This window comes from Tupaia chinensis, unplaced genomic scaffold (assembly GCF_000334495.1).
Source record: "Tupaia chinensis unplaced genomic scaffold, TupChi_1.0 Scaffold144173_1, whole genome shotgun sequence".
NCBI classification, from domain to species: domain Eukaryota; kingdom Metazoa; phylum Chordata; class Mammalia; order Scandentia; family Tupaiidae; genus Tupaia; species Tupaia belangeri.
Window position 1 is genome coordinate 1 of NW_006204030.1, and position 15731 is coordinate 15731.

Here is a 15731-nt window from a genome sequence, read left to right on the forward strand (position 1 = left end):
CGAAGCCCAAAAAGCTGAAGGTGGAGGCGCCGGAAGCGCTAAGGTGAGCGCTGTCCGACATGGGAAGGAGAGTAACGGCAGTAAACCAGGGCCCACGTGGGGTTGGGCGGCCTGGGCGCCGGGTGTTGCCAGGCTTCCCGTACGGGTCCAAAACACATGACCTGCGGCTCTGGGAGTCGCCCGCGTGGCATTGAATCTTCGCCTCGCGCGGTCACAGTTTGGCTGAGTCGCCGCCTGCCGGGTACAACCCTCAGCCAATCAGAGTGGCGGGGGGCAGCGCCACGTGCGTGGCGGTCCGGACTGGGCTATGCGACCCCCGCCTATTCAGGAGACCTGGCTGGAAAGACGTCCTTCTGTCGCCACATTCCCTTCCCTGGAGGGTACAGCAGGGGGGCAAAGACAGTATTCCTGGGGATATTTTTAGAAAATGTCACATAAGGGCGCCTTGACCTTCTCGCATATATTCTGGAAGTTGGCACCTTTGCAGCCCCTCTTCCAGGAATTCAAACCTGACCTCCAAGGCTTTATGACAGTGGCATCTGGCTAAATAAGAAAGATTGATTTTTTTCTGTGATCTTTTTAGTAATAGCGACAGTACTGCCCCAACACCTGCCTCACATGTGATTGATGATGTAACTGTTAACTTATAAAAAGTAGTTTGTTAAAATGCTTCTTCCAAGTAAGTATGAAGTGCAGCATGCACAGTCTAATGATTTTGAAATGTTCGTTGGAAGGCAGTGATTTTTCCATCCAAAAATAGATCAGATTGATTTAAAACTGTTGGTACGTTGATTGTACAACAAATCCCATTTTTTCCAGCATCACTTTATTTCTGGAAGACTAAATCATCCACAATTGAAAAAAAAAGAAAAATTTAGGGCCCTAGTCCGTGTTTAGGTGTTTTGTTGGAGATTGACCAAATCCTTGTTGATTGCTTTAATACACCTCCAGAGGGTTAATGTGCTTAACTTTACCAAGAACATAGATTTTTTGCTATAGGGTATGTGTGCTCCTCAGAGACACAGAAAGACAGGAAGAAATAAATCACTAACCTCCCCTCCTACGGCCATTCAGCAATCCCTTCTCTTTGGTTCTCCTCTTGGATTTTGGGCTTGTAGGAACATGTGCCCAGTGAAAGTTTCCAGCCCCTGGTCTGGGACTCCAATCCAGGTCTACCACTTGGGAGTCCATCATGTTAACCACTACACCACCTGCTGGCCTTGAAGGTAGACTTTCAAACAACTCAGAATATTCTGTTGTTATTTTAAGTGTTAAAGTATATGTAGAATAAAGCAAGGGCTTTTGAATCAGACTTAATTGTCTCAATTCTTTATTAGAGTGTTTTCCTAAAAGGCAATCCTTGTACAAAACTTCGCCCACTGGAAGGAAGATGCGACTTTTTCCTGCTGTCTTAGTAAACATAGAGCCTTTAGACTTTCCCTTAATAAAAAGAATACTTTGTATATAATGCCAATCCATTTTCATAGTGCATTCTTATTTATTTTCTCATTGGATAGTATGATTTAAGGAAGACAAGAATTACTGCTATTTTACAAATAGTATAGTCAAGCCAAAATGAAGCAGTTGGTTAAGAACCAATTGAAATATGAACCTAGGGGAAGTTTAAGATTTGACTGTGCTGTGCCTGCTGTTATACAATCTCCCAACATGTGCTTCTTTATGCTCATACAGCCTTAAAAATAGTGATTAATAACAATGTTTAATACTTAAATATGTATGTCAGGCACTGTTTAAGCACATTTTAAAGTCACTCAATTCCACTATAACCCTATAAGGTAGATAACTATAATTATATTCATTTGTTTCCAACATGGAAACAGAGGTATATATTGTACAAGGGGACCTCAAAAATTTATGGAAAATGGAATTAAACTACAAGTTTGTTTTGGTGCAAAAATATTTTGAAGTCCATGCATTTTTTTTTCATAATATGTACTTTCCATGAAGTTTTTAAAGGTCCCTCATATAATATATATATATATACACACACACATACACACAGAATATATATACATGCATATGTATAATATAGTTATATAAAATGAATTCAGTGTCTATTTAAAACTTGTAAAATTCCTTAGGCAATTAAAACTTACTTTACACTATAGCAATTTAGTGCTACCTCTAGACAGAAAGTCTACACTTGGATGCTGGGACAAATCTCTTTAATTTTGTGGGGAGATTTGTAGATGGGATATTTTCTCTTGACAGCTGATATGTTTGCTCATCTGAGAGAATGAGAGAGAGAGAGAGAGAGAAAGCACTCCCAATTTGGTTAAATTGCAATCACTTCTCCATTCCTTCTCCCGTCAGGATTTTGGACACATGAGAAATGTTGTCAGCTCCATGGCATCCATTTATCAATGCACAGCACTTACTTACTGCACTGTGGAGCCATCCTGGGATGGGCCATTTCTACTTTCATTGTGTTAGTTTGTTTTTCAGAGATAATGTATTAAGTTAGACTGAATCAACCCATGATGACTTGCTTGACACTTGAGGGATAACTACCAGTTTAGTTAACTGTTACGGAGAATGCCTTATACAATCTAAGCATAATTTAGTGTATAGAAACAGTCAATAGGGAACAAATAAATTCATGAGCTCTATATATATATAGATTTGGGAGAAAGGATTTAGGACTTTGTGACAGTTTTACTTATCATTGTGGCAGTAGTTTTCAATCAAGGACATTTTGTACCCTGTTCCCCTATCCCCCAGGACGTTTTTCATAGGGAGTAGTAGAATGTAGTGGGTAGAGTTCGAGGATGATACTCAGCATCTTACCAGGCATAGGGCAGTCCCCTGCAATGAAGTGGTGGAAGTTGAGAAACTGCTCTAGGGAGAAATAGCATGTGACAAGACTCATCTCCCTTTCTCAAATATCCATTATTTTTCTGTGATGGGTTGCATTTCAGGGTGTAGCAGTTGGTAAGGTTGCAAAGAAATGAACTAGGCTCTAACATATTTTCTGGTGGAATTGTGGAAAGAAGGGTATATTAATTGAATACAAGACTCAATTTAATTGATTATACTATGTGCTTTATGTATGCTATATCATTTAGTCCTTCTGGTGAACCATGAGGTAAGAGTAGTGATCTCTGTTACAAATGAGGTATTTAGGGCTGAAGGAAGTAGAGAAACATATTTGGGATCTGTTCACTAGATAAACATTCCATGATGATTACCTATTTTTAGGTCTGCTTAGTTTTCTTGTCTTTGGAAATCTCATCCAAGTTAATTTCCTCAGCAGTCACCTCTAAGAGGATACAACGCCTTTCAAGGCTTGTTGAGCACATGCCAAGTCTGTTGTTTCAGTCTGTCTTTCAAGTACATGCTATTTTAGGCATGGTGTTAAAAACTTGTGAATGAATATATTCATATATATATATTGTTTTGTTTTTCTCTCATCAGACCCAGATACCATCCTTCTGGTGGGAAATAAGTGGAGTATGGGAAAATAATACCTGAGTATTCTTAAAAATTACTAGGGATTAACTAGGTTTGAAAGTAGGGTGTCTGCTTTTGTAGGAAGGTTTGTTTGGAGGGAGAACTGGGAAAGGGCTTCCTGTATTAGGGAACTACAGGTGATTTGGTCTGACTGAAACAGGTATAGGGAATTCAGGCTTTGCATTGGACACTTTCACAGATGATATATGTTAATATATCATATATATATATATATTTTTTTTTCCTTTGGAGAGGTTTTTGCTACAGGGCGCATGTGCTTGCCAGAAAGACAGAGAGAGACAGAGAGACAGAAAGCGAGAAATCACTTCCCTGGGGGGATGGCCATACCACAATCCCTTCTTCTCTGTTCTCCTCTTGGGATCTTGGGCGCACATGCACCTGCCGTGAGTTTAAGCTGCCGGGTCCAGGACTCGAACCACAGTCGACTACTTGGGAGTCCAGCGACACATAGCCATTATCCCCACTGCTGGTCCCTTGTCTCATTTTTTTAATTGAAGTTTTTGAGGTTGTTTTTTTCTTTCTCTGTAATATCCTATACATTTCTTTTCCATTCCTGTTGCCACAACTCAAGTTTAGACTTTATTTTTTGCTTGGATTTGTGTTCGATTCCTAACCAGTCTCTTTCCAGTCTCAAGTTTTACCTTTAGGCATAGCTCTGCTTATTCATCATAGCAAATATATATAAGCTCTGAATTCAGTGTTAGAAAGAGTTGAAACCTAAGAGCCACTATAATTCCCTCTGATATTAGCAATTAAGGATTGTTTAGGGTCAGGGCTTTCAATAACACTGAACAGAAAACAAACTGCAGTTCTGCAATTGGTAGATATTGCGCTTTTCCCATATACTGGTTCCTAACCATTTTGCTCCCAAGGGTCCTTTTATTTTTTTCTTTCTATCCTCTCTTTACTCACTATGGACCTTGTAGCATAGTAAAAGTGGGAAGAAAAGTCTAAGTATCTCATGTGACCTAGCAACAACTTCAGTACTCCTCTTTAAAAACACATTTTTTTCCTCATTTAGAAAACACTCTGAAAAATTATTTTATTTTTATAGACTGAGCATACTGTTCCCAGAGTGGTCTGCAATGAAGGTTAAATAAGGAAAATGCATGCATGCAGACTAGAAAAGACAAAGGATGAGCATGTGTCCCTAGTCTGTTGCACAGTGCCTGATCCTTAGGAACTATTCTATGAATATTTGTGGCATAGATCATACTTTCAATAATATAGCCTAAAATTGAATTTGGCTATTTGAGCTGATATTGCATGCCTTTTATTTATACTTACTGATGTGATTCTTGAAGGTTTTGGGCTATGGAGAAATGGAAAACAAAGTCTTCTGAGGTACTTTGAATGAATGCTTTAATAAGGTCCTTTCTTTGTTGGGCTACATATTCAATGGCAGAGTAAGGGTGGTGGAGAGACAGAGAGTGAGCCAGAAGAAAGCCTGCAGGAATGTGCCTGGATATTCTGGGACAAAGATGGAAGTAATTGAAGCTCAGGGAAAGTGGGAATGGCTCTAGGAAAAAGATGGGCATGAAGACCATGTTTCTGATTTTAGGTATAAGCCTTGACTGGGAAACACTAAATAAAACATGAGGCTGATATGCTTCTTTCTACCTGGCATATGGTTTCACTTCCCTTCCATCAACTAAAATCCTGTCTGTGTGCAAAATGTTCACAGTTAAGTGGAGAGGGGGGAAAAAGAGGGAATCAAAATGTAGAGACCATCCTGGTAAGGATGGAAGCCACTAGAGCATTGGAAAAGAGCATGGTCTTTGGAATCAGACCTCTGGTATAGCTGGTATCTTGGGAAGACTGGCTACTTGCCCAGGCTTCTGTTTTCTTACCTATAAAGTGGATCTAGTAATAGTACCTATCTCATAAAATTGTTGACAGGGATTTAATTAGAAAATAAATATTAAATTGCCACATAATCAGTTTTCAATAAAGGTTAGCTGTTTTTATGATGGTATTATTTATACTGAAAAATCAGATAAATGTCTCAATGGGCTGAGAATAGGAAAGAACCATGCTGTGAGACACAAGGTTCCGGAGTTGGTGGAAGTATTGGGTCATTAGAAAAGTCCAGAGACCCAATAACTGTGTAGGAAAACTGGAGTCAGGCATCTGGAATAAAAGTAGGAGCTGGGCTGGGACTGGGTGAAAGAAGGTTGAAAGCATCTGTTCTTAGCTGTTGCTTTAAAAAGCTTGAACCTGAAGTGGAGACATAGAAGTGGCCAACCTGCCAGATGACTCAGAGTCAGGAAAAAAAAAACTGTCACATAGTTTAAGATCACCAAGCTTAGAGGTTATGGGCTCTGGAAAAGGGGTGGCCTAACTCAAAACCATTGGGAAAAGAGGGGGACAGTGTGAGTCTGTAAACATATGAGATAGACCATTATTTAGAAGATAAACATAACCCCCAGGAAATAAATTCACTCAAAATCTATTGGAACCATTAAAGCTGTTTTTAAATACAGTATTGTAAGGATTCTTAAAAAAGATAAAAGAAAGGGCCAGCAGGTAGTATGGTGGCTAAGGCACTGTACTCCCACATGGCCAACCGCAGTTCGAGTCCTGGACCTGGCAGATTGAAAATCATGCTGGGCACAAATGTGTGCATGCCTGAAATCCCAGGAGGAGAATAGACTGTGGTGTGGCCATCCCTTCTGGAGGGTGATTTCTCACTTTTCTTTTTTCTTTTTTAGAATTATTTTTATTTAATTTTATTTATTATGATGATGATTATTTTCCAGTTTGATCCAAGAGAGACAGAGAGAGAAGGAGGAAAGGAGGAAGCAAGCCACAGGTCCAAGACTTAAACCATGGTCGGCCATGTGGGAGTCCAGCGCCTTTAACCACCATGCCACTTGCCGGCCCCTTTTCACTGCCCCTCACTGTTTCCACCCAGTGCATGTGCCCTATGGCAAAAACCTAAAAAGAAAAAGATAAAGAAGTAATAGTCATCAGAAAACAACATGTTGTGAAACAAAAATAGGTAGATGTGAAATAGATCGATATATAAAGGAAAAAAATGGTGTTACTGAAATTAGGACAAAAAACAATGTTGGTTAATACAATCTTTTGTCCTAACTGGAAGTTCCAAAAAGAAATATTGTAAATGGTAGAGAAGCCGATATATTGGAAGAGATGATGACTTCAGAATTTATTATAATTTTTTTTTTTTTTGGATTAGGACTCAATTTTAAGCTGGAGAAACTTGATGTGCATGGAGTATTTTGTATTTTTGCCAGCACTAAGTGCTTAAATATCACTAGTATAGAATGAATCTCTAAGATACCAAATGTCTGCAACTTTGTAAAATAATTGTTAGGACTGTTATAGGTTGCAGCTTTTTAATATATACTTCTGAAGCCTCAAAGCTCTGGAAATTAAAAGTTTTTTTAAAAAGTTTATTAACTGATATGAAGCTCTGTAGTACGTGTCTGAAATAAATATATGTGCTTTGCTATAGAAATATTAGTCCATTAATGTCATGACACATGAATTCCTTCTGGGCATTTTATACAATATGTGGTACACACCCAGTGTTACCTTTATAGAATTCATAAAATTCTGAAACCAAAACTTACCTGGTCCCAAGGATTCAAGAAATAGCGAACCTTTACTAATTAAGTAGTCAGCTTTTAGATGTTTGCTATTGTGCAGGAATAATAGACTCATGGGAGTCTGTTGCTAGATATTTTTCTCTTCAGTTCCCATTCTGTATGTCTCTAATACTGAACAGATGAATGCGTATTTCAAGGATTTTGACTAGGACCACTATGATACTGATACCATTGATGTCACTGAGGTAGGCCTCTGTAGTAGTAACTACATGGTAGGTAGACTAAACGACTGGAAGGCTATTTTTTTTTTCCTTTTTATTTTTTTGGAGAGGTTTTTGCTATAGGGTGCGTGCACTGACCAGACAGACAGAGAGAGACAGAGAGACAGAAAGTGAGAAATCACCCCCCAGGGGGGATGGCCACGCCGCAATCCCTTCTCCTCCATTCTCCTCTCGGGATCTTGGGCACTCACACACACGCGCTTGGCGTGAGTTTAAGCCATCGGATCCGGGACTTGAACCGTGGTCGACTATGTGGGAGTCCAGCGACATAGCCATTATGTTAATCCCACATCCCTGGAAGGCTATTTTTAAAAAGTAGTCTCACAGGCGAGGGCAGGTGGCATGATGGTTAAGGTGCTAGACTCCCACATAGCTGACCATAATTCAAGTCCTGCACCTGACGGCTTGCTTTCTCACTTTCCCTCTCTGTCTCTGGTCAATCTAAAATATAATAATGATAAATAGAATTACATAATCCTAAAAAAATAAAAAAAGTGTTCTCGGGACCAGCAGTTGGTGTAATGACTATGTCACTGGACTCCCATGTAGTCAACCGTGGTTCGAGTCCTAGATCTGGTGGCTTAAACTCACGCCGGGTGTGTGCGGGTGTGTGCCCAAGATCCTGAGAAGAGAATAGAGGAGAAGGGATTGTGGTGTGGCCATTCCCCCCCCCCCCGGGAATGATTTCTCACTTTCCCTCACTGTTTACTCTCCCACTCCCACAGGGTAAGGACATATGCCCTAAGGGAAGGGGTCAGATGGTGGTGAAGTGGTGAGACAGGATGGTCTGTGAGGCAGATTCATGTTAGAAGGTAGCCAGTTTGAGTCTGGAGACCTCCCTGAATATACTAGGTGTGCATGTGGGCACAGTAGACTGACTGAGGCTGAGGGTGGGTTGCAGTATGGGGACCCTGGAGTGTGTCTCTGTCTCTTTGTATCCCTCTGCTCTCTCTTTCTCATGGACTAAATAAATGAACTTTAAAAAAATTCATGTGAAAATGGAGCTAATAGTTTATTTTGGTGCAAAAATTGAAATCCATATGAGTCTTTAAAGAACACATTTCCCATGAACTTTTTCGAAAACTCCCTTCTATATGCTATCTTGCTGCTTGTGACTCAATAGCTATCTTGGATATTAGATAGAAAAAAACATTGTGTGTGTGTGTGTGTGTGTGTGTGTGTGTATGTATATATATATCTGTGGCTTCAGGCATCCACTGGGGGACTTAGAAAGTATCCCCTATGGATAAGGGGACTATTGTGTTACATTTTTCAGCATATGTGTGTTTTATTGCACCTGTTACTACTTAAAGTCAGCAAACTAGTTGAGTAACTTTTAGTGCCTCATAACTGATTACTTCATTGCAACCTAATAGGCTCTGAATTTTTGTTGAATTTGTGAAAAAAAATTTTTTTTGGAGAGGTTTTTGCTATAGGGTGCATGTGCTTGCCAGAAAGACAGAGAAAGACAGAAAGTGAGAAATCACCCCCCAGGGGGGGATGGCCATGACACACTCGCTTCTGCTCCATTCTCCTCTCGGGACACGCACACACACGTGCCCAGCGTGAGTTTAGGCTACTGGGTCTGGGACTTGAACCACAGTTAACTACATGGGCAACATAGCCATTATGCCATCTGCTGGTACTAATTTATGAAACATTTTTTAAAAATTATTTCATTTAACGTTATTTATTTATGTAAATTTGACCAGAGAGGGACAGAGTGAGAGAGCACGAGGGAAAGTGAGAAAGCAAGCTGCCAGGTCTGGGAGCTGAACTGCGGTCCACCACCACGAGACTTGCCTGTCACCATGAATTCTTTCTTTATTTTTTTTACTACCAGTGGGTGCCTGTGCCTCTCAGAGAAAGAGAAACAGAGAAAGCACTCCTCAGTGGGGTGTGGTCACGCTTCTATCTACTTTTCTTCCATTTATCCATCCCATCAGGATTTTGGGCACACATGCATATGCACCCAGCATGTTTTTCAAGCTCCTGAGGTTGGTACTCCAACTACTATTGGCTATATAGGATCCAGATCTATGTATAGCACTTAACCACTGCTAATGGGCTGGCCAAAATTAACGGATTTTTAATTCTTTATATTTTTTGTGAGAGAGTGAGAGAGATAATGAATACAAGATTATTTTTAATAGGGTCTTGCCACATCATTATCATTCTGCCCAACAGTCCTAGTTAGCCAGGACTGCAGGTGGTGCCCTCCTGCTTGTGATGTTGTTGCTGGTCCAATTCTTCTTCTTTTTTTTTTTTTTCCCTAAGGGCATGTGCACTTACTGGAGAGAAGACAGAGACAGTGAGAGAAAAAGTGAGAAATCATTCCCTGGGAGGATGGCCATACCACAGTCCCTTCTCCATTCTCCTTCCAGGATCTTGGGCATGCATGCATATGCGCCTGGTGTGAGTTTGAAGCTACCAGGCCTGGGGGACTTGAACTGTGGTCAGCCATGTGGGAGTCCAGTGATATAACCACTATGCCATCTGCTGGCCCCACTGGGCCTATTCTTAACCTTCTATCTTTATGAGAAAGAGTAAGACACATACACATGTGCATGCACACACATACCCTTGACGGGGTCCCACTGTGTTGCAATCCCTACCAATCTTTCAGCCAGTCAGATCATGAGTGTGCCTGAGAGTGTACCCAGTGTGTTCAGGTAGATCTGGGTGTGTTCAGTGACCCCCATATGGCTCCATTATATATGCACACTCAGGAGAGAGAGAGAGAAGCAGCTTTGGCATGGTCTCATCACACAGCAATCCCTAATCCTTAATCCTTCTTGAGCACACATGCATGTGTCTGGTGTTTTTAGGCTAGCCTAGAATATGAACTCACAGTCAGACATGTGGCTTCCAGCATTGCCGTTCAGTTTCCTACCAACTGCGCTACCAAGCTGGGCTGACCTTTTATTTTTCTTAAATGACATATGTGCAAAACTAATCTGATACTGGAGGACAAAGGAAGCAAGAGATATACTTTAGAATGCCATTTCTGGGGCCAGGGAGTGGTGTGGCGTTTAAGGCGCTAGAATCCCACAGGGCTGATTGAGTTGTGGATTCGGTGGAATGAGAATCACACCGGGCATGTGTGTACATGCATGCCCAAAATCCCAAGAGGAGAATGGAGGAGAAGGGATTGTGGTGTGGCCATTCCCCAGGGGTGATTTCTTACTTTAATACCAGATAATACTGGATAACCCTAACCCAATGGATAATACTGCAAAGTTGTCTTTTAAAGAAGTTAGTATTGACTCATTCAGAAGGGGCCACTTGCAAACAAAATATGGCAGAGGAAAGGAAATTTAGATGTCTCTGCCTCTCTCTCGGGAGCACATGCACCCTATGGCAACCCAAGAAAAAACCCTGCATTTCTGTCTTTTTCTGGAGACTAGTGAATTTTGACCGTAATAATAATTTCTAATATTTCCATGGGGAAAATTTCCTCAGAGTAAATATACTTATCCAATACCAACAGTAACATTTTATTAAGGCCCTGTGATCAGTGTTTTCTTCTCTTTTTAAATGTAGTAATTGCTTATTTATGGTGGAGGGGTGGATTTTCTGAAAGAGTGAACTTACAAAGCAGATCTCAGTGACTTGTCAGAATGACAAATCTCTTTCCTTTGGTTTAGCAAATCCTTAATTTGTAAAGCTGCAGTTTAATTAGAACTCCAAAAGTACTGAAGGTCAACAGTACTGTTCAGAGTTTCATAGTGTACAATGTAACATCATCTCCTGTGTAAACAATGGACAATACTGCAAAATGGTCTTTTAAAAAAGTTAGTATTGACTCATTCAGAAGGGGCCACTTACAAACAAAATATGGCAGAAGAAATCAAATTCAGATGTAGATTTGCTCAAATTCCTTTAAGCTTAAAATAGCAAAATAAACTGTTTTACTGTCTGAATCCTAGCTGAAGTCTGAAAAACTATCTACGTTTTTGAGTAAACAGTTCAAAATACAAGAAAATTGTCTCCTTTATAAACAAACACTTCACTTGTGTTGTCTTTGAAGTTAACCACATAAGAGTTTTGAACATTTTCTTGTTTAATAGCTGTTACTGAAATAGATTTTTGAGTTCTTTTTTTTTTTTTAAACAGAGCTGCTACCTTAGTTATCATTTGTAGTTCTTAGTTTTGTTGAAATGTAGAGTGGGACCAGCAGATGGCATAATGGCTATGTTGCCTGACTCCCTTGTAGTCGACTGCGGTTTGAGTCCTGGACGTGGTGGCTTAAATTCATGCCGGGTGCATGTATTTGCGTGGCCAAGATTCTGAGAGGACAGTGGAGGAGAAGGGATTGTGGCATGGCCATCCCCCCTGGGGGGATGATTTCTCACTTTCTGTCCCTCTGTCTCTGTCTTTCTGGCGAGTACACGTACCCTATAGCAAAAACCTCTCCAAAAAAAAAAGAAACTGTAGAGTGATGAAGCTGTAGTGATGAAAGCTTCTACTCTTCGTTATGTCTCTTCTTAAACACTCAGGATGAACTGATTATATTACATTTTACTGAGTCATCAGAAAAGTCATGATACATTTTTGCATAGAAAAACAAAAACACATCATGACTTTTCTGACTACTCAACAGCATGGGATAGCATGTCGATGTACATTAAAGTATGCTGATGAAATTCTCCTGTCTTGTTTTAGTTAATACTTCGGTTAATATTTTGTTCAAATGTATAGAATTGGATCATTTAGGTTTATTAGCAATAATAACATGGTTATATTATTAAATTCACTAAGTAGTACTAAATATGTCCAAATGTTTAGTATTAAAAATAGTATTTTAGGGGGCCAGCAGATAGCATGGTGGCTTAGGCTCTGGATTCTCATATAGCCAACCATAGTTCAAATCCTGGATCTCATAGCTTCAAAATCATGCTGGGCACATGTACGTGTGTGCCCAAAATCCTGAGAGGAGAAAGGATTGCAGTGTGACCACTTCCTGCCTTGCCCCTCTCCTTGGGTGATTTCTCGCTTCTGTCTGATGAGTGCATGCACCCTATAGCAAACTTAAAAATAAAAGTATTTTACTAGGAAAAAAAAGGAAAAGATTTGTATTTTTTGTTTGTTCATTTTTGGTGGGTTGTGTAGGTTCTTCTCTGTACCGTTGCCTTCACTGGATGTATTCATCCCAATGTTTGAATGTCCTAAGGGTGTTCTGTAGAGAAATACATAAATTTCTAGTTTTTTTTTATTTTTAAAGGTTTTTGTCAAAGAACACGTGCTCTCCAGAGAGACAAAGAGACTGTGAGAGACAGTGAGAAGGAAATTGAGAAATCACCCCCTAGGAGAGATGGCCACACTGCAGTCCCTTGTCCTTTCTCCTCCTAGGATTTTGGGCATGCCTGCATGCATGTGCGCCTGATGTGAGTTTCAAGCTGCCAGGACTCAAACCTCAGGTGGCCATATGAGAGTCTAGCACCTTAACCACTCTACCACCTGCTGGCCCCCATAAATTTCTAGTTTTATACTCACAGATCCTTATCTTTGCCTAGCTTCCTCCAGAAAACAGTGATCTCTTCTTTTGTCTTTTTCAATTTTTGCGGTAGGGTGCGAGTGCTTGCAAGCAAGGCATACGCAGAGAGGGAAAGTAAGAAATCACCCTCCCAGGGGGAATGGCCATGCCACATTCCCTATTTCTCCATTCTCTTCTCAGGATTCTGGGCATGAAAGCACATGTGCCTGGTGTGTTTTCAATCCTAGGTCCAGGATTTGAACCACCTAGTTGGCCATGTGCTATCTAGCACCTTACATACCACACCACCTACTGGCCCAGGAATCCCTTTTTAAGCACTCCTGTGTCCCTGTTTCTTTAACATTCCTATCCTAGATTCAGCACAAATAAGGGATGAGTACATTTTTTCCCCAAGTAGGGAAAAAAAAAACAAACACAAAACACACCCCATCAGAGACCTTTAACCTCAGCTCTATGTGAAGCTTGAATAAATTGCATTCCTGAGAAGACTTGTTAATGTCCTGTAGAGATCAAGTAAGATTCAGAGGTCTCTAAATGTTTTCTTGTTGGCCAACATGTTGCTTCTTGGTACTCATAAAACATATTTAAGCACGCTATCTTGGCCTTTCCCATTGAGGAGCTACTTTGGTATTTGGCACTATTTCCAAAATCTATTTGGGAATGCTGGTAGGAGTGGGGGCAGGAGCAGGGATGGAAGGAGATGGTTAAAAGTGCAAATTCCTATGTATGGTGGGAAATATTCACTTCAAGAGCTGAGATTTCCTACAGATCATGGAGTTTGGATGTGAAAGCAGCAGCAGATCAGTATCAACCAAATGTGAATGTGATAAAGTGGTTCACAGCTTCACATGGTTTTTGAAAAATCTGAATATATTTTAGATTCTTCAGATTGTTAGAGCTTAATGAGATACTTAAAATCATAGTCTAATATTTACATTATACAGTTGATGGAGAATAAGCCCAAAGAAGTTAAGTGATCAGTAACATAACACAGCTAGTTCCTTTAAGTATCTAGGGTGAGATTTAATCCCAGCTCTTAAAATTTACTATTATGCTAGACTCTGGAACAAGATATGAAATCAATTTTCTTTGGAGGTTTTCTTTTTTGTCCCCCCATAAGAATAACATATTGAAGGAAAATGTCAAGTACTTTCATTTATGTCTTCTTTTTTCCTTTCATTTTTATTGCCAGAGGGTACATATGCTTGCCAGAGGGAGGGAGGGAGGGAGAGACAGAGAGAGAGAGAGAGAACGAGAGAGAACAACTCCCCAATGGGGTATGGTTATGTCCTAGTTCTTTCTCCTCCATTTGTCCATCCCATCAGGATCTTGGGCATGCATACACACGCACCCAGCATGTCTTTCAAGACGTTGGTACTGGGATTCCAATCACTTTGGGCCATGTGGTATCTGTCTCCCAATGCATAGCACTAACAGCTGTATTATGACATTGGCCCCACTTAAATTTTCTCATCGATCCTTACAAGAAGGTTACCGGTAACCCATCTTCTCCCTGCCCGCCCCCTCCACCCCCCAGTAACCCATCTGTAACTGAGGAAATAGACCCAGAGAGTTTAAGAGTCCCTAGGTAGTAAGCACTCATTTCCTACTCAGGACCTATGTCTTGGTGTTTATATTATACTGTGAAGATACAAATTGAGAGGTTGTCAAATGAATTCTATATGTACTAAATAAGCATACTATTTAAAGAAATTCTGTGGCAATTTGTTTTGTAATCTTCAGACTTTTTCTTCTAGAATTCTTTTTGTCTTTGATGTATTGTGAGAGAGGGGGTTTAGAGAGAGACCAGGGTCTTCATGCTATGATTTAACCCCAGCTCCAGCAAGCCTAGATCATGAACATTCATGCACTTTGCAGATTCTTGGAGGTCTCTGGGCATCAACTCAGAATCTTCCCATGTGGGTCAACCTCACAGTGTTGCATTACTGCTGGGTCACCATCTAGTCCCCTTATAGGTTTTCTTTTTTTATTTTTCAAGGTTATATAAATAAGTTTAATGCAAACATTCAATAGGACGTCTTTCCCAGTCCTCCCAAGATTTCATCTCTCTCTGCTGCTGTAGGCATAGGTGGCTTTACTCCATTCTGAATTCTCTGGGCCATGACAGAATTCGACAAGCAAGGATTGATGTCTGGATCTCTCAGCCTCCGCGTTACCATAGGCATCCTAATGGTCTTCTTACTTGGGCCACCACTTCGCCTGCACCCAGGCCGTCTCCAGCTCCAAACACACCTTTATAGGTTTTCTTAATCACACATGTGGTTCCCCCACAAATAAGCATTCGCTTATGGGATATACTTAATGGTATGCTTTGTAAATGAATTAAGTCAATGAACTTGAATTTTTTTTTTCTTTTTATGGAGAGGTTTTTGCTATAGGGCGCATGCGCTCGCCAGAAAGACAGAGACAGAGAGATAGAAAGCGAGAAATCACCCCCCAGGGGGGATAGCCACGCCGCAATCCCTTCTCCTCCATTCTCCTCTCGGGATCTTGGGCACGCATGCACACACGCCCAGCATGAGTTTTAAGCCACCGGGTCCAGGACGTGAACCAAGGTCAACCACCGCTGGGAGTCCAGCAACATAGCCATTATGCTAACTGCTGGTCCCAATGAACTTGAATTTTGAGTAGATTGTGTTTTCCAGTTAAAACTTAGGCAGACATGGAACCAGCAGATGGTGTAGCAGTTATATAACTAGACTCCCACATGGCCTACTGCAGTTTGAGTCCCAGACCTGGTGGCTTGAAAATCACACTGGACACGTGTGTGTATGTCCAAGAAAGATCCTAGGAAGAGAATAGAGGAGAAGGGATTGTGACTTGACCATCTCCCCTGGGGAGTGGTTTCTCACTTTTTCTCTCATTGTG

General features: G+C 40.7%; 1 protein-coding gene across 1 annotated transcript in view; it reads left to right on the top strand.

Annotated features, from left to right (window-relative positions):
• LOC102479153 (adenosine kinase-like) overlaps nt 1-15731 on the top strand; it is a 144824-nt gene continuing 129093 nt past the window's right edge. Inside the window, exon 1 of the transcript XR_337072.3 lies at nt 1-43. The gene's annotated coding sequence lies outside the window, so the exon portion shown is untranslated. The remainder of the gene's footprint in view (nt 44-15731) is intronic.